We start from the raw sequence: 19,057 nt of genomic DNA, 5'->3' as shown, positions 1-19,057 counted from the left end.
TCTTTCCGGCGGTGACACAGGCAGACATCGAGGTGGCTTCCATCTCGGACCACTCTCCTATTCAGCTCACACTGCACCTCTTCAATAGTAGTCAGGGATCTAGGATGTGGCGTGTTAATTCTAAATTAATATCCTATACCCCCGCAATTAAAGAAATGTAGGGAGCAATCACGGACAACTTCGAAAATAACGGCACACCCCACACATCATTATCGACCTTATGGGACATTCTTAAAGAAGTGGTGAGGCGAACCTACATAGCCATAGTGACGAGGCTCAACAGGGAACGGAGGGCTAAACGCGCAGAGCTAGAGGCACAAGTGAGGGACTTGGCGGAATTGCATAGACAGACAGGCTCACACAGGGAACGACGACAACTGGCCATTGCTAGAAACCGGCTCAGAGCCCTTGACATGTACACAGCAGAATGTGCCCTTGTGCACACAAAGCAGAAATATAATGCAGGGGGATACAAAGCCGGATGGATCCTAGCCTTTAGACTACGCGCACACACTCATGCACATTGCGTCCATGCCCAGGTAGATCAGGCCCAGCACCTCTTGATACGAGATAAAGATATTGCAGCGGAATTCATCTGGTTCTATGCCCAACTATACAGCGCGGAACCCCTGCGTCCAATCACTGCTCCGCGTACATAGAGCAGACCGTCTAACCAAATTATCGAAGCCCAAAGCAGCACCCCTGGACGCGGAGATAACGACACAAGAGGTTCTTGAGGCAATAGGGAGGCTTAAATTGAACAAAGCTCCTGTTCAGGACGGGTTCATAGCTGCCTCTTACAAAATATTTGCGGAGCAGTTGTCCCTCGTGCTGGCCCGGCTTTATAACTCCTTTAGTTCCTCGGGCGCCCTCATAGAGACAATGAAGTCTGCTATCATAATGGTCTTGCCAAAACCGGGGAAGGATCCTAAGCACTGCACCTCTAACCGTCCCATATCACTTTCAACGTAGATGCAAAGATATTCACTGGGATTCTCGCCAGCAGACTGGGACAGCATATGCCCGGGTTGGTAGACCCAGATCAATCAGGCATTATCCCTGGACGCACTTGTAGGGACAGTACAATGCACCTTTTCCACGTAATAGATAACACTAACCGCTCCCAGACACCCACACTGTTCTTATCAATAGATGCCGTTTGACCAGGTGCACTGGCCCTTCCTGCAGTTGGTGCTGGAGGCTGTTAGCCTGGGCTCCCACTTTCGCCAATGGATTTGGGCTAGCTACCCAGAACAGGTGGCGCTTATAGGCGTTAACACTTCACTATATACCCCCCGTTCCCTGTCTCTAGGGGAACGCGACAGGGGTACCCCCCTTTCCCCACTCCTGTTTGTGATATATATGGAGCCAGTGGCAGAATATATTCGGCTGCCCCCCTCATTGAAGGGTTCTGGATGGTGGCCAATCCAACAAGATTGCGTTATACGTGGACAGGGTGCTGCTAGCTATTGCCAAGCCTCGCCAGTCGTTGCCCCCCCCCCCCCCCCCCCGTTGGAGGAACTTACATAATTCTGGAAGGCATTGGGTTTAAAGGAAACACCACCAAATCTCAAGCCCTCAATCTCATCGCCCCATGGGACGATACCTAGCAAAGACATTCCCCTTCTCAAGGGCCACAAAGGGAATCTCCAACCTGGGCGTCCAATTACTTCCCACTATTGAAAAATCTTAGTTACATAATTATTCTGCTCTTTTGGCCGTGGTGCGATCTCTCATTCACTCCTGGCATGGGGGCCCCCTCTCCTGGTTGGGACGAATAGCACATAGCAGCCATCAAAATGTCCTTCTTGCCTAAGATCTTATATCTTACGCAGGTGATGCCGCTCAACCGCACCACTCCACGATGAAGAAACCCCAATCCGATATAGAATCCTTCATTTGGGGCGGCAAGCGAACTATAATGGCCAGGGTGCGTATATATCTCCCTTGGCTAGGGGTGGTTTGGGTATACCACATCTAGTGCGCTACTACCAGGCCACCCAACTGTGATTTCTAGTGGCATGTCGGCTTGCAGCGCCTCGGGGAGGGACATTCACCTGTAAATCGTACATTACTGGTACTATACACCCGCCCACTTAGTTAAGTGGGAGGGGAGGAGCGACAAGTGTTGGCCTCACTACGATCATTCCCATACACTTTCCTATTTGCTGTGGCATTGCCACAAGCTGCACCACTACTGGTCGGAAGTACTCACGGACTTCGAACAAATGTTTAACACCGAATTACCCCGTTTCCCCAGCTACATTCTATTGGGGCTGCCTAACGCATAAACATACCCACAACGTTCCCCTATGGGGAGGGCCATCAACCTGGCACTGTGCCAGCGAAGCAAGTTTTGCTATCAAGATGGTGAACAGACACTATCATCACACACACAGAATGGACAAACAAACTCTGGGATTTGCTTAGAATGAAAAAATTGACAGCCGGCGTAAACCACAGCCAACCCAGGTTTGAGAAAATGTGGAGGCCCTATTTAAAATATTTGTCCACTACCTTTCGTGATTTCTTTTGTCCAATATACCTGCGGGCCCTGCGCCTCATGTCTGGCACGCAGACCGACACCTAAATCTTAACATAGTAGGGTTGGGACAGGAGTTGACATTGCGTTACTATGTGCGAGCTTGACATGTTTTATTTATTGATTTTTTGGATGTCCCCTGTTATTAATCCATACCTGTTACTCCTCCTCTCCATTCCTCCCCCCCATCCTCTCTTCGCCGGTCATTTGATGTAGGCAAATGATTTTGTATACTTATCGCAAAATAAAAACTGATACAATCCTTAAAGACTAGTCAGAAGAGGCAGGTGACTTGTTGCCTTTCATGAGAGCGTTGCCTTCTGGTTTCTCCTGGTTAAAAAGTTATTTCCGTTCAATCAGGTCATTCCCTACCTCCGCCTGGTACATGGATGGTCCACATATGTTTACTCTTTCACAAAGACAGACTACGTGTGGCACATATGTGCTGTGCTTGATAGTACAAAGGCAGGTATTCTTTTTTTATATCCTGTGGGTGAATGACTAACAATGAAAATTGAAGAGAACCTAGCGGAAAGGGGAGTCATTTGAAAGGTCTCAAAATAATTGGGGAGCCCTTTAAAAATGGCCAGGCTCCTGTGAATAGGGATACAAACGCTCCTTTTAAAGTGCAAAGACAATCTGTGCCCCTTCTTGCTTCATTCTATCTCTGAGGTATATTGCAAGCACCCACATTATCTCAAAGCAAACATTCAGCTCCACCCTAATTGTGCCTTATCGGAAGATCAGTGATGTGGCTGGGCAGTCTGTGTGAACAAAAAACGACCCCACAGAAACCATACATCACACAATACAGAACAGGGCTCCAAAATCCACATATTTGTCTTCCTGATAGGGATACATACAGGACAGTGTATCATTGTCAAGCTACTCTAAACCTAGGAAGAGACCTACCATACTCCTGAGGCGGAAAGCCGGGAGAATCGTGCTGCAAATATTGTTTTACTTGTGTTTTCTTTGCTCATTTTAAAATACTTCTCCTTCCCCTGAGCACTTTACTTGGGACTAGGCGCCCCCTGGAGCAGACGCGCAGCGGACTTTAGCGCTGTCACGGAGCTCAGGGTAACTTTGCCGCCATCTTCCTGATCACGCACAAGCCACGCCCACTCTAGTGAGGCCACGCCCCCTTTCTCTGACGTATAAAACCCGCGCTGACTACGAGCGCGCCAGAGACCTACCATACTCCTGAGGCGGAAAGCCGGGAGAATCGTGCTGCAAATATCGTTTTACTTGTGTTTTCTTTGCTCATTTTAAAATACTTCTCCTTCCCCTGAGCACTTTACTTGGGACTAGGCGCCCCCTGGAGCAGACGCGCAGCGGACTTTAGCGCTGTCACGGAGCTCAGGGTAACTTTGCCGTCATCTCCCCGATCACGCACAAGCCACGCCCACTCTAGCGAGGCCACGCCTCCCTATCTCCTACCCGTCCCCTTATAACCATGTGCCTCTCAAGGACGCGCAGCGGACGAGCGCAGCGGGCGCGCCTAAGGCAAGCCCGTCTGCGCCTGGACGGGCCCAGGGACCAGGCAGAATGGAGAAATCACCAGGTACACCTCCCCTGAACTTCATTCTTTACAGAACTCGGGTCTCCCCTCTCTTGATCCGATTACACTCGCTCGCCTAAAGGCTAACAACATCTATCCTCACCATTTTACGCACGAGCCATCTCCTACCTCACCTCAATGCCCTAACCCCACTAAGTCCTCCCTCAGTCCCAATGTTCTGACCCTCCGTTGTCTTTATCTTAATACCAGATCTCTGGTTAAACATCAATTAGATATTTTTCTACTACTCGAGTCGGATATACCAGACATACTTTTTGTCTCCGAAACATGGCTCACTGCAGACTCCCTTCCAGATATTCTCACTGCCCTACCAGCAGATTACTACATCCTGTCAGCGAACAGAAAATCAGGAAAATCTGGAGGTGGCCTCGCCGCCATCATTCACAAAGACCATACGTTCACCACTCTACCTCCTCTAGACTTATCAATACTGAAAACTTAGTTATCAAATCTGACACTGACAAAGGAACCATGGTGCTAGTACTGATCTACCGGCCACCTGCATCCATGCCCTCCTTCCCAGTCTCCCTGTCTGAGCAATTGGCCGGTTTGGTCGTTGATTATGATAAGGTCATGTTAATAGGGGATCTAAATTATTGGTATAATAAATTTGGAAGCAGGACCTCAGGCCACAGAACTTTTTGAGCTCCTCTCCAACCTGAACTTCCTTCAACATGTCTTGATCCCTACCCATGAAAAAGGACATATCTTGGACCACATTTGGTCTCATAATATTCTTATCTCCAGCCCTACGGCCTCACCGTGTATATGGTCTGACCACCATCTACTGCAATTTTCCATCACCTCTCAGGGCAACCTAAAAAATCATGTGCCCTTGGGAAGGTTAGCCAGGAAATGGAGATCTTTAAACATCCAGGATTTCCTATCCACCTTGACTAATTCCATCCCTACCCTGGCCCCTGATATCAACTCGATGGATAAAGCACACACTGAGTGGCTTCTTTCTGCGTGTAATGAACATGTTCCCTTAACTAGGTTTTCTCGTCGCATGGACGCCCATAGGTGGTTCTCTGCCGACTTAAAAAAACAAAAATTAGAACTCCGCCAACTAGAAAGAAAATGGAGGCACGGCTATCACGACAAAGATAGATCATCGTACACGACAGCTCGTAGGAATTACAAGAGCGCTATTTTATCTGCCAAAGCAGCCTTTTTCTCAGAAAAAATCTCCCAACGCTCAAAACAAATCGAGAGAAATCTTCAGAGTCGTAAACGATCTGTGTAATGATGCCAGAACCTCTCCTTCTCAACCACCATCCCAAATGATGTGCAATCGGTTTAATGATTTTTTTTAAGGAGAAGATTGACATCATAAAGGATAGTATTCAAACTAACCATGTCACTGCAGTCAGCTCGGAAATCTGCAGAAACTCATTCAAACTCCAGGCTATCCCTCCCATCGACCCACCCAAATTGTTGGAATTAATGAATCGTGTAAAATCTGGTTCCCCCAATGATCCCTGCCCTCCGCATATATTGAAGGAAGTCTACTCTACACTCCCTCAAGGCATACTCCCCCTTTTGAACACTTCCCTTTCACTGGGAATAGTCCCCAACTCATTTTAAAATGCTACTTTAGTCCCTTTAATTAAGAAACCGGGTGCTGACCTATCCAACCTATCTAATTACCGCCCCATATCCCTCCTTCCATATGGCGCCAAGCTGCTCGAAGCCCATGTAGCCAGCTGCATCTCCAACTTCATAGAAACATCTGACTACCTGGAGCCAAACCAAGCCGGATTCCGCCAGGCACACTCCACCGAGGCGATGATCCTCGCTGTCCAGAATACTCTAAGGACCAACGCCGATAATGGCATACACCAAGCCCTTGTACTCCTCGACCTGTCGGCCGCGTTCGACACGGTGGATCATACCATCTTATTACACCGTGTCGAACAAGCCGGCCTTAGCGGTGCGGCTTTTGGCTGGATTAAGTCCTTTCTGATGGACAGATCCCAGGCAGTAAAGCTGGAGAACTTTACGGCACCTAAACTCCCCACTACTTGCGGTGTTCCGCAGGGCTCATCATTATCTCCCCTCCATTTTAATTTATATCTCAAACCGCTACTGCAATCTCTAAAAAACAGGAAAGTCACCATTTACAATTATGCGGACGACTTGCAGCTGGTATTCCCTCTCAACTCTACGGACTCTACTGAGGAATTCCAAACTACCATGCTGCACATTCAGAGCTGGATGGATCAGAACCATCTAAAGCTCAATCCAGGAAAGACCGAGCTGGTACTCCCAGGTAACAGCGCATTGAGTTGGGGCCCTCACTTTTGGCCGACCTCGATGGGCTCCCCTCCATCTCCCTCTCAGTCAGTGAAGAGCCTCGGGGTCACTCTCAACTCCGACCTTTCACTGAAAAGTCAGGTCGGAACGGTGATCTCTTCCAGCTTTTTTCAGTTACGAAAGATCAAGAAAATTGCCCATCTGCTTACTCATTCTGCTCTCATCCAGGTGGTAATCGCCTTGGTCCTTTCCCGACTAGACTTCTCCAACTCCATTTACTTGGGCCTACCCCTTGCCCTCGCTAAACGCATGCAGATTGTTCAGAATCAAGCTGCTAGATTAATATTTAAGAGCAATTGCAGGAATTCGGCCAAACCTCTGTTAGCCTCCCTTCATTGGCTTCCTATAGCCCAACGGATCACCTTTAAGGTAGGCTGCATAATTTTCAAAGCTCTCCATGGCAAAAGCCCTAGGTTCGTCAATCATCTGATAAATAAATACGAACCGACCCGTGACCTTCGCTCTGCCCACTTGTCCCTCCTCACGCTGCCTACGTTCAAAAAGAAACGACTTGGTGGATCCAGATTCGCTTACCTTGCCCCGAAAACCTGGAACTCCTTCCCTTTGTCAATTCGGAATTGTACGAAGCTGGCAGAGTTTAGGGGAGCTCTGAAGACCTGGTTATTCAAGCAAGCGCACGGTTAGAGCATGGCTTACCATCTGTCTCACTTTAGCGCCATGAAACCCCTGGGTGACCGTGCGCTTGACAAATTCCGAATAACATAACATAACATAACACACAGAAGTGTGCACATAGGTATGTTCTGAAATCTAAGGCTGGAGTATTGGAATGCCAGTCGCCTGATCAAGTTAGGAGCAGACCTGCAGAATCTTGATCTCTACTGGAAGTGCTGTTGGGACTCGATTTATTGTGGAAGAATTTAAACCACTGGAATCATGTGATCCAGCTCTATGGTGTTTTCTGCCTGATTGTGTATTTCAATTTCAATTCAAGAAGTCTTTATTCGATTGATTCATCATAAAAGACATACATTACATAATATACATGAAATGTAAACATTAATATAAAACAGAATAAAACCCTCTAAAACCATATTAAATAGCTTATTCAGACTTCTTATGTACAGATGTAAGAATTGCAGAATCACTAGAAAAATACCACAATATCACAAATTAATACAAACTACCCAGAAGAAAAAGAAAAAAAAACGTAGAATTTAAATAAACACCTAGGATGCTTTAATGAACCTGGATCTAAGGATCCAGGCCCAACCTAAGTATTTTGCTACGCCTGTTACAATTAATGGTGACACATTTGATTTTAATATTCTGCTGGCAAGTGCGTTCCCAGGCTTCTACAGACTGGACTTAACCATTTGGCTCTAGGGGCAACATACAAGGGGCAGACAAACAAAAAATGGTTTAGGCTTTCACCTTGACCAGGACACTTTGGACAGTGCCCAGTCCCACCGGAGCCCCACTTTTTGGTAAACTCCCTTAGAGGCAGTGAACCGCATCTAAATTGGTGGAATAGTTTGCGGTCCAAGGGCTTTGTTATGGCATCCCAGTATTTTTCAAGATTGGGTGCGTCTTTATAGCCACAAATAAACTGGTAAGGGTACTAGAGCTCAGTCTCGAGTGTCTGGTTTGAACCACCCATTCCCAATAGCATAATTTCAAAGCTTTTTTGAGGGGAATGTTACGTTTGCGGGATCTAGCCACAATTCGCCGTACCCCATGGAATTCAGAGTGGTTCTTATGTCCTTAAACCAGCCTATATTATAAGCACCTGGACGCTCTCTAACCTCCAAACAGGCTCTTGCATAAAAGTGGAGTTCCAGCGTTGTCCAAAGGCGACGCCAGAATGCTAGTGGGCGAAACCTGGCCTGGTCCTCCACAGGCTGGAGCCCAAGGTCATACAGGAGTGAGATCCTTGGTGTTGATTGTGAAAGACCCGTTGCCACCCTAAGAAATTTATTTTGAGCTATTCTCAGGGGATCCAGATTACTATAGCCCCAAAGTTCAGCTCCATATAGAACAGAGGGAAGAACCTTAGATCCATAGATTTTCACTAGCGGAGAGATTGGCCGGGTGTGTGAACCTTTGTGCTCTTTAATCAAGGCTCCTCCTAACTGCGTGTGCTTAAGGGCCATAATATCAACCTGGTGGGACCAATTTAGGTTCTCACTAAATGTTACTCCCAGCTATGTGAACAACTTTGTTTGTTCCAGGGAGGTACCCCCCATGGTAACCCTTGCTGAGATCGGTTTGTTTCCTCTTAAAACCATAAATTTAGTCTTGGACACATTCACCCCAAGCTCATGTTCGCTGCAAAACAATTCAAACCTCATCAGGGCCTGTTGGAGTCCCTGTCTAGTCTGTGAGATTAGAAGAGTATCATCAGCGAACATGAGCAAGGGGATTTTCATTCCAGCAAGGGATGGGGCATCGGTGGGATGGTTATCAAAATAATTATTGACCCTATTAATATATAAAGAAAAAAGGGTAGGAGCTAGTACACAACCTTGCTTTACACCTTTGGCAACTGGGAACCTGTCCGTTACTTCCCCTGGTTTGCCCCAGCGTACTTGAGCATAGGTGTGTGCATGTAGATTCACAAGAAGACGGACAAGGGGGGCTGGCATGCCCAGTTCTACTAAACATTTCCACAACCCAGCCCTCGGAACAATATCAAAAGCAGACCTAAGATCTACGAAGGCCGCATAAAGGTTGCCTTTTCCTAGGAGAACCGTCTTCCAATAAAGAAGAATAAAACGGAAGGCCTGGTCTAAGGTACTCACATGAGACCTGAAACCAGCTTGGAGCGGAGTTAGAATATTGAACTCATCCATCCAGTCCTGAATCCTGCCAAGAACAAGATGGGCTGAGATTTTTTGCACCGCGTCTATAAGGCTGATCGGCCTGTAGTTGGAAGGAACAGACCGATCGCCTTTCTTGTATATTGGCAGGATTTAAGCCCCTGCCCAGGACTCTGGAACCCTTGCTCCAGTAGCCAAAGCATTAATCAGTTGAACTAAATAGGGAACCCATAAATCCTGGTCCTGTAGAAAATCCTGGTCCTGTATTTACCACACTCCCCAGAAACGATTTAATTTTTATGCTGTTTTGTACAGTGCAGAATAAACCTATGGATAACAGAGTTTTACAAAGATTTGGAATATTGGGATGAATTACAGGAAAATCTAAAAATTTTAAAGTAGGGCATATTTGAATGTTGAGGCAGGGTCAGACCATACAAAGCCTCGCTATACTACCATGGCAACAATAAAACAAATGTAAACATAAAGTAGTACATATTCGAGCTTTTTAGGTACTTAAGAATTAGAAGCTCACAGAAAATGAGCAAACACTTGATGACATTGACGTGGCTACTGGTTAGCAGTTGAAATGTTAGAAAAGGAGGATTTTCAGTTCCTTTTTGAATGATTTATCAGGTGGCATGGTTCGGATGTTCAGAGGAAGGGGTTTCCATACAGTGGGGTAAGTCCACGAGATTGATTAGTTCATTGACTTCAGGGTTGGGGTTTCTAGGAAACAATCAGGGCTTCTCATCTCTCAATTTCCAACTTTCTAACTGGAGCCTAATAGCTCCTAGTTGCCCTGTGGTGATCAAACCATATCCCGCAGTAGGTATGGTGCCTTTGCACCTCACAAGCAACAAGCTTTGGTTAAGCCAATAGGTCTCATATACGAGGGCTAGTAGCTTTGTCATTTGTTATGTCCCGGGGTCTGAAGTTGAGACCATGCCCTCGCAAAGCAGGTCCTTGTGGCTGAGGCAAAAAAAGTTAAACTCCACCAAAACAGCAGCCAGTGCAAGAACACACTTGCAAGGAAGCAGTATTTCAGCCGTTTTCCAGGGGAGGGAAAAAGAGGAAGTGAACCCGCCACATGCCAAAAAAAAAATCAAGGAAATTAGAGTGATGATGGAGTCAAACAATGGTTACCAGTGGGCAGGCTCTAAGCCTCTTGGTAGTAAACAAAATGTTTTCCAAGCGACTGCAAATGCACTGTCTCAGGTGGTACTTAAAAGAGGGTGATCGTGTGCAGGACCAGCACTAACCCTCTGACATTTCTTCCCAATGATGACAACAGAAACATCAATTGCATAATACACTAACGGTATTTGTATAGTAAAAATATTTATTACTAGTAATTTCTGAAGATGTAAATTGTACACATGAATGGCATTTCATATCAGGTCCAGCATTGGTGTCTGGCACGCTTGTTAGAGCAGTGTGCAGGTGTCTGAGTCAGTAGTGTGTGTGTGTGTGTATGCATTAACAGCTTTCCTTACAACACGAAATGGATCTTAGTGATAGGACACATCCCATAATAGGAATACACCATACGCTCATATGTTTGAGTGCACTGTATGTCTCTCATTACATTTTATGTAGGAATATATTTAAGCTTTCTTAGCAATATGAGGGAAATTGGTCCTATATATATTTACTGAACATCACCTTTATAATTTAGAAAAATTTCTATGGGGTGTTGGGATAGCGCAAATCTAATAACAAGGCAGCGGAGCTCTGTTCAGGGTCAAAGACAATGTCAACATGTGAATGGAGCTGCTTCCTAAGAGTAAGAGCAGACTATTACCGCATTGTGAGGTACTGTGAAAAAATTAGAGGTAAGGTTCACAATTTACTTTATATTTAGGGCAAGTGCTGTATGGTAACAGTAGCTACTAAATACATGGATAACTATGTTTATGCTCAATAGATGATTGTGCCACATGAAGAGTTGGTGACGATTAGAGGTGGGCGAGCCACTTAAACTGGAGCCAGGCTAGAGCCAGACTAAGGGCTCTGGCTCAGCTTGAGGTCCTCTTTAGAAGCTTCAAGCAGAAAACAAGCAGATTTTAAGTGGCTTCCTCCTGCCATTCTTGCTCTAACCTTCTGGACAAAGTGAAAAACAAAGTATAACAATTTGAGGTAAAAAGAAGAGGCAAATAGATAGCCATTTAGTGGGTGATTTGTACAATGTGAAACGAGACAACCTAGGGTTAATCTCGGCCTACCTACTTAACTAAACTCTGCGATCCTATGCAAATATTATGTTTCACCAATTTCCCTTACTTCTCAACGAACCTACAATGAGACTAACTAACGTCAATGATGCCGCATGTCAAAGGAGCAAAGTAACTGAACGGGTCTGGCGAAACGCACAGTAAGGCTGCGCCCCTGAGAATTAAACAAAACGAGTTGCCAGTACTGTGCAACAGTTCACAAAACCATGGAAGGACGAGCTACCAATTGCTCATTCCCAAATGACCACTCTTTCAGTCAAGGTTTAAAGTATGACATTTATAAACTTTTATTTTTATTTTACGAATTTGGGTTGGTTTTTTGTTTTTTATTTTCTTCTTATTTACAGCTATAAACAATATACATTATTGGGTAATACGGAGGAGTGAAACATTTTTATGGACAAAGGACATAGATGTGACACTGGTTTGTACGACATATAACACAATAGTAGACAAGAACACGTATACACGAAACAAACAATGAACACCAATCAATAGCTAGGAGGGTGGTGATAGTTGGTGGGATGGTTTTCTCAAATAATTGGAATAACTGGATTGTTCTATTTCAGCTAAGGGTGGAAATCACATCCTATTTACAATCAAAGGGATAATATAGTACAATCAATAAATTCACAAATGTCAAACCAAACATATATAAATCAAGACCAAAGTCACGTTTCAAAGACACATTTTCTCTTTGTAATTGTCCAAAACAATGATTGGTCTAAAGCCACAGACGTGGTACCCACAACAACTCACACCTTTGGTCGACGCATTTCGAATCCTAGTAAATATCATAGGATTCTCTTCAGGACCAGACACAATTAATCTGTGAAAAAAATAAGTGAAAACAGTCTGTCAGTCAACTCAACAGAAAGGCTCTCAACATTCATTTGACAACAGCATGTTCTCAGCAGATTACCTGTCGTGGAATATAATGGGGCTTCAAGATGTGATGAGCTGCAATTTAATTGTCAAAAAATAGAATCAGAAACGGTTTACTAAGCGGTCACCCTAATTTAAGGGAAAAAAGGGGCTGAAATACTCACTAGAAAAAGGCTTTGTCGTGTCCTAATGGGAGCACAAATGTCCGTAATGGTGGCCAATAGGTTCCGGACGTTAATCTGCCAAATGATTTTGGCACCTCGTGATTCAATCTGAAAAATGAAATGGCGAAGGGGATTTATGATGTGGATATTCGTGCCAAATTCTCGATTTACATGCCGCTCGAGTACAGAGGTCATAGAGGTCTACTCGAGACAGGGTTTTGCATTAATGATAGTTGCATGGGTCATACTGCGTTACTTCATCCATTCTGAGGCTTTGTATGCAACATATATATTGAATAGCGAGCATCGAGTTGTCTAAAAGCACCCGAGTTTAAAGCAAAATCCCGAACAAGTTACCTCTGGTTAGGCGTCCATCTCCTCCAAACACAGTCGCGATCCAGTGTGTACGCGATGGAAATCATTCCGGGTCAACTTATTTTAATGGGTGGAACTTCCGGGTGTCTCTATGCGTGCCTCATGGGAACTGTAGTTTCGAAAAATTTGCTATCGGCAAATGTACTTGCATGACATTTCGATACTATTTAATTAAACTGGGATCAAGTTTACTATCCAATAAAACTGTTTGAAATTGAACCAGATATGCGAGATGAAATTGATCATCGGCGTGTCGAGTAGTAGGAGTACGCGATGGAAATCATTCCGGGTCGCTTATTTGAATGGGTGGAGTTTCCGGGTGTCTCTATGCGTGCCTCATGGGAACTGTAGTTCCATATGATTTGCTACCTGCAGATGTACTGATGCGATTTAATTAAACTGGGATCAAGTTTACTATCCAATGGACCTATGGAAATTGAGCAAGATATGCCACATACAATTAAGTCTCATGAAGTTGGTCATCGGCATGTCGGGTAGTAGGAGGTATCACGAAAGGAATATGCTCTGTTTACATTAATGCTATCGGATATCGCAGACGTGGGCATGGTGATGGTCCTCTCTCAAGCTACTGACCCTATGGGTAGGATGGCGTTTACAGATTATACAATTCAGACATTTCGTTCAAACCTTGTATAGCAGTATTAAATTTCAGAATCAGCATAGCCTCTCGTTGTCGTAGCTTGGCCTCTATGTGTCCGCCTCTTAGGTCATTGTCTACTTTTGATATTATTGTCCATTTAAAATCTTGTTCACCATGTGACTCATCGATCCAGTGTTGGACCAATGGGGCTGTCAGGACTTTTTTCTTTATTCTGGACTTGTGTTGGGACATCCTCTGTCTCACTTCCTGATTTGTCTTGCCTATATACAATTTGACGCAAGAACATAGTATGCCATAAACCACATTCTTTGTTTTGCAATTAGTGAACTGATTATGCTTCCATGATATCCCTGCATGTTGGAAAAGATTTCCTTCCAAAGTTGAGGAACAACATAGGCAAGTGCCACATTTATGGTGGCCAGTTATAGGTGAAAGGTTCACATAATCGCGTAATGTCGAAACTTTTGGCTTAGGAATGGCTGCTCTGACGATGTGAATCGCTATGCTTTTATCTTTCTTATATGCGAAAAGAGGGACATCTCTAAGTTGGGTATCTAGATCTTTGAGAAGATGCCAATTTTGATGGATCAATTTTTTAAGAATGTTGGATGAAGGACAATGGGGCCGATTAGGATGGAGGATTTTCCGCCTCCTCCGGGCCGGCGGAAGCCACCTCCGGCCCGGAGGAGGCGGAAAATCCTCTGCGGACTCACCAAAGACCCACCGCCACATTACGATGGCTGGTGGGTCTTGGTTTCTGTCCGCTGCTTTTCCGCCGCGGTCGGATTACAACCGCGGCGGAAAAGCTCTCATTTGGCTGGCAGTGTCTATCAGACAAATTAGGATGCATTTGAAAACATGCTATTCCGCGGCGGTTTTTCCGCCGTGGAAAAGCATGTGTACTTTTGCTTTTGGGGGCCCCCAGGGTGTTGGTGGGTGGGGGGTGCACATGGGGGGTACCCCATTTACATGCACAATGCGGCAGGCACCGCGCGGTGCCTGCCGCTTTGTGCATGTAAATGTTACACATGCACTTTTAACATTGCGGCGGGTGCTGCTTGAAGCAGCACCCGCCGCAATGTTAAATATCCAGGATGTGACCGCCAGGGTGGCGGTCACATCCTAATCGCACATGAGGGAACGCCGCAGCCCATGCGGACGTTCCCTCATACTCTGGGGTCGCGGACGGACTCAAGTCCGTCCGCGATCCTAATCGACCCCAATATGTGGAGACGCATACAGTGCGTTGTTGATGGCTTTTTTGTTTGTTAACCAGCAGTTCTTCGCGTGGTGTCCACCAAGCTCTCTTGATTCTGAAATTTAATACTGCTATACAAGGTTTGAACGAAATGTCTGAATTGCATAATCTGTAAACGCCATTCTACCCATAGGATCAGTAGCTTGAGAGAGGACCATCACCATGCCCACGTCTGCGATATCCGATAGCATTAATGTAAACAGAGCATATTCCTTTCGTGATACCTCCTACTACCCGACATGCCGATGACCAACTTCATGAGACTTAATTGTATGTGGCATATCTTGCTCAATTTCCATAGGTCCATTGGATAGTAAACTTGATCCCAGTTTAATTAAATCGCATCAGTACATCTGCAGGTAGCAAATCATATGGAACTACAGTTCCCATGAGGCACGCATAGAGACACCCGGAAACTCCACCCATTCAAATAAGCGACCCGGAATGATTTCCATCGCGTACTCCTACTACTCGACACGCCGATGATCAATTTCATCTCGCATATCTGGTTCAATTTCAAACAGTTTTATTGGATAGTAAACTTGATCCCAGTTTAATTAAATAGTATCGAAATGTCATGCAAGTACATTTGCCGATAGCAAATTTTTCGAAACTACAGTTCCCATGAGGCACGCATAGAGACACCCGGTAGTTCCACCCATTAAAATAAGTTGACCCGGAATGATTTCCATCGCGTACACACTGGATCGCGACTGTGTTTGGAGGAGATGGACGCCTAACCAGAGGTAACTTGTTCGGGATTTTGCTTTAAACTCGGGTGCTTTTAGACAACTCGATGCTCGCTATTCAATATATATGTTGCATACAAAGCCTCAGAATGGATGAAGTAACGCAGTATGACCCATGCAACTATCATTAATGCAAAACCCTGTCTCGAGTAGACCTCTATGACCTCTGTACTCGAGCGGCATGTAAATCGAGAATTTGGCACGAATATCCACATCATAAATCCCCCTCGCCATTTCATTTTTCAGATTGAATCACGAGGTTCCAAAATCATTTGACAGATTAATGTCCGGAACCTGTTGGCCACCATTAGGGACATTTGCGCTCCTATTAGGACACGACAAAGCCTTTTTCTAGTGAGTATTTCAGCCCCTTTTTTCCCTTAAATTAGGGTGACCGCTTAGTAAACCGTTTCTGATTCTATTTTTTGACAATTAAATTGCAGCTCATCACATCTTGAAGCCCCATTATATTCCACGACGGGTAATCTGCTGAGAACATGCTGTTGTCGAATGAATGTTGAGAGCCTTTCTGTTGAGTTGACTGACAGACTGTTTTCACTTATTTTTTTCACAGATTAATTGTGTCTGGTCCTGAAGAGAATCCTATGATATTTACTAGGATTCGAAACGCGTCGACCAAAGGTGTCAGTTGTTGTGAATACCACGTCTGTGGCTTTAGACCAATCATTGTTTTGGACAATTACAAAGAGAAAATGTGTCTTGGAAACGTGACTTTGGTCTTGATTTATATATTTTTGGTTTGACATTTGTGAATTTATTGATTGTACTATATTATCCCTTTGATTGTAAATAGGATGTGATTTCCACCCTTAGCTGAAATAGAACAATCCAGTTATTCCAATTATTTGAGAAAACCATCCCACCAACTATCACCACCCTCCTAGCTATTGATTGGTGTTCATTGTTTGTTTCGTGTATACGTGTTCTTGTCTACTATTGTGTTATATGTCGTACAAACCAGTGTCACATCTATGTCCTTTGTCCATAAAAATGTTTCACTCCTCCGTATTACCCAATAATGTATATTGTCTATAGTTGTAAATAAGAAGAAAATAAAAAACAAAAAAACAACCCAAATTCGTAAAATAAAAAATAAAAATAAAAGTTTATAAATTTCATACTTTAAACCTTGACTGAAAGAGTGGTCATTTGGGAATGAGCAATTGGTAGCTCGTCCTTCCATGGTTTTGTGAACTGTTGCACAGTACTGGCAACTCGTTTTGTTTAATTCGCATGTCAAAGGAGTGCGCTTTTTTTTATTTTGAAAAGACAATCATATTTTAGGTGATGTTGGTTGCATGGTTTACATGCATTTTTTTCTGAGGTTCGGCTCGTGCATGATGGGCCTTTGACCCAAGCTAGACACTTGCCTCGACTTCTCTGTTAATTTGTTAGCTCCTCCATCTTTAATGGTGATAGTAATCGGGCTATGGTAGCCAGTTAAATGTGGAATTTGTCAAATGGCAATGTATAAGGAATAACAACTTTTAATTAATGTGCATTTTACACATTCTGAACAAACTCTTGCCGGCCAATAATTTGACTCCCTGAAGACATCCTGAATTTAATTACACCTGGTGCTGATAAAACCAAACAGAATAAAAACAGGTACAGTGGAATGACGGGCAGATGTAGTGACAAGAACAGAAGGTAATAGTAATACTAGCAGATGTTTGGTAGTGGTAGTAATAGAGATTAGATTGGTCCCTGCAAAGCCCAACATAACCTTTCCTTTCGACTTTCTAGACTACACAGTTAAGGTTCCGAACAAGCGTGCGCTGTAATATTCACCCGTGAGTTGAGCTGACATTCAGTAGACAGGTCCCCAAAACATAACAGCAACGTAAGGAGGAAATGAAGCAACACATACGCAAAAACACAGGGACTACGGAGAAAGAACGACTATCAGATACTTATAACATTACGTACCCGTATATCACTATGCCTCAACGCTGCCACCGTCTCTGATCTTAAGAGCGTCCACTCACCCAAACACTTCTGCTAACCAATGCAACTCAAAACGTGGTTCCACTGCAGCTAACTGGCCCGGAAATGTTGGAGTGGAGCACGTGGAGGAACGCGCAGGCGCCCTTCCCAGGGAGACCGGAAGTGCTTAACATCCGCCCGCGCGCACTTTTTAAATAAAAAGTTGTGGGGTGGCGGAAGTGAGGGGCGAGGTGCTTGAAGGCTTTGAGGTAAGGTATGGGCTCATTTACTCCGAAGAAGTTCTAAACGGAAAAACATAGGCACGCCAACCTTTTTTTCAATAGGTGTGGTTGACTTCTTGCAGTCGTGTGTTTGTTGTCGTCTAGATTACATTCGTTGATTTAAATAGTTTCGCATCCCCAAATCTTTTCATAATAAAAAATCTTCAGTGGAAACATGCGAAACAGCCCCATGCAAAATGGCGTCAGATGGCGAAACTGTCTTCACTGACTGAGCTGCTAGAGCATTTAACATTTGTTCTGTGTGTCCACAGCTGAATATTGATATGTGTAAAGAGAGGGTGGGCTTCATAGGGAGGGGGGTTGCTCAAGGCCAACAGGGCTGGAAATGTCAGCTCTTTAAATGCATTTTGAAGGGCCATTGGGAAAACGTAAGGTAAGCAAAAGGGCAATGCTTCAAATAGAAAATAGTATGTGCAGGTGCTTACTGTCTTGGAGTATTTGCTCCCTGCTAAGAAAAAACATTCCTCCACCTTCTGAAAATTAGATGAATTGAGATTAGGATTGTTTGGCCTATTTCTAGTGCCCACTTCTCTGAAGACCATAAAATGGTAGACCCTAATATTTACGCAGCTCTCATTCATCACATTAATTTCTTTTGCAGATCCGAAACTCTTTTCAGTTATGTTCTCTTATTAAGCCCCACCACTCTTTTAGAACTCAGTTGTATGGATTTGCCATTTCATTCCTGCAAGAAACATGTTACGCCATTACAAATCATTTGCATAAGAAGTCTTAATTCATAATACTGCCACCTAAATACCATAATACGTGTACTAAAAATACCTTTATTGTGCCGTCAGTGAAAACATTTATAAATAATCCAAGGACCAGCTCAGGCATTCTTAATGCACTGCTGGCAGACTTTGTTTCACAAATGGTGTTATAGTCTGCTACTACCAATTTCTATGGGTATGTACAAGTTTAGGTAGCTGGTTTTTTCTATGGCAGCACTATGAATACACACACTTGGTGACCGGTTTTGATGCTTCGAGTTGCTATGCAACCAACTTTATGCCAAATGTGAGTTGCATCTAAGGTGGATCAGTTCCATAAATATTTGATGGTAGCTAGATTTCTGGACTGGTCTGTATTGTAAAGGAGGTCTGATTCAATAGCCTTTGTGTTACAATGCATTAGCATGAGGTGTCTTGCCCATAACAGCACAAGAGATGTTTTGTGTACAAATATACTATCTTGCAAATATTGTATAGGGATTATATGCTGGTAAACACAGTTTGAACAGAACACTAACTATTTATTTATTTATTTTTTCAATTTATAGGGCGCAACAGCTACCCAAA

The 19,057-nt window shown here is 44.2% G+C and overlaps 1 protein-coding gene across 1 annotated transcript in view; it reads right to left on the bottom strand.

Annotated features, from left to right (window-relative positions):
• Positions 1-17,574, bottom strand: part of GJC1 (gap junction protein gamma 1) — a 230,370-nt gene extending 212,796 nt beyond the window's left edge. Inside the window, exon 1 of the mRNA XM_086923887.1 lies at positions 17,458-17,574. The gene's annotated coding sequence lies outside the window, so the exon portion shown is untranslated. The remainder of the gene's footprint in view (positions 1-17,457) is intronic.
• Between the last annotated feature and the right edge of the window lie 1,483 nt (positions 17,575-19,057).

The sequence above is a fragment of the Lissotriton vulgaris genome, chromosome 5 (genome assembly GCF_964263255.1).
Source record: "Lissotriton vulgaris chromosome 5, aLisVul1.2, whole genome shotgun sequence".
In the NCBI taxonomy this organism is placed as follows: Eukaryota; Metazoa; Chordata; class Amphibia; order Caudata; family Salamandridae; genus Lissotriton; species Lissotriton vulgaris.
Note: the sequence above shows the minus strand (reverse complement) of the source record. Positions and strands in the feature narration are given on the sequence as shown.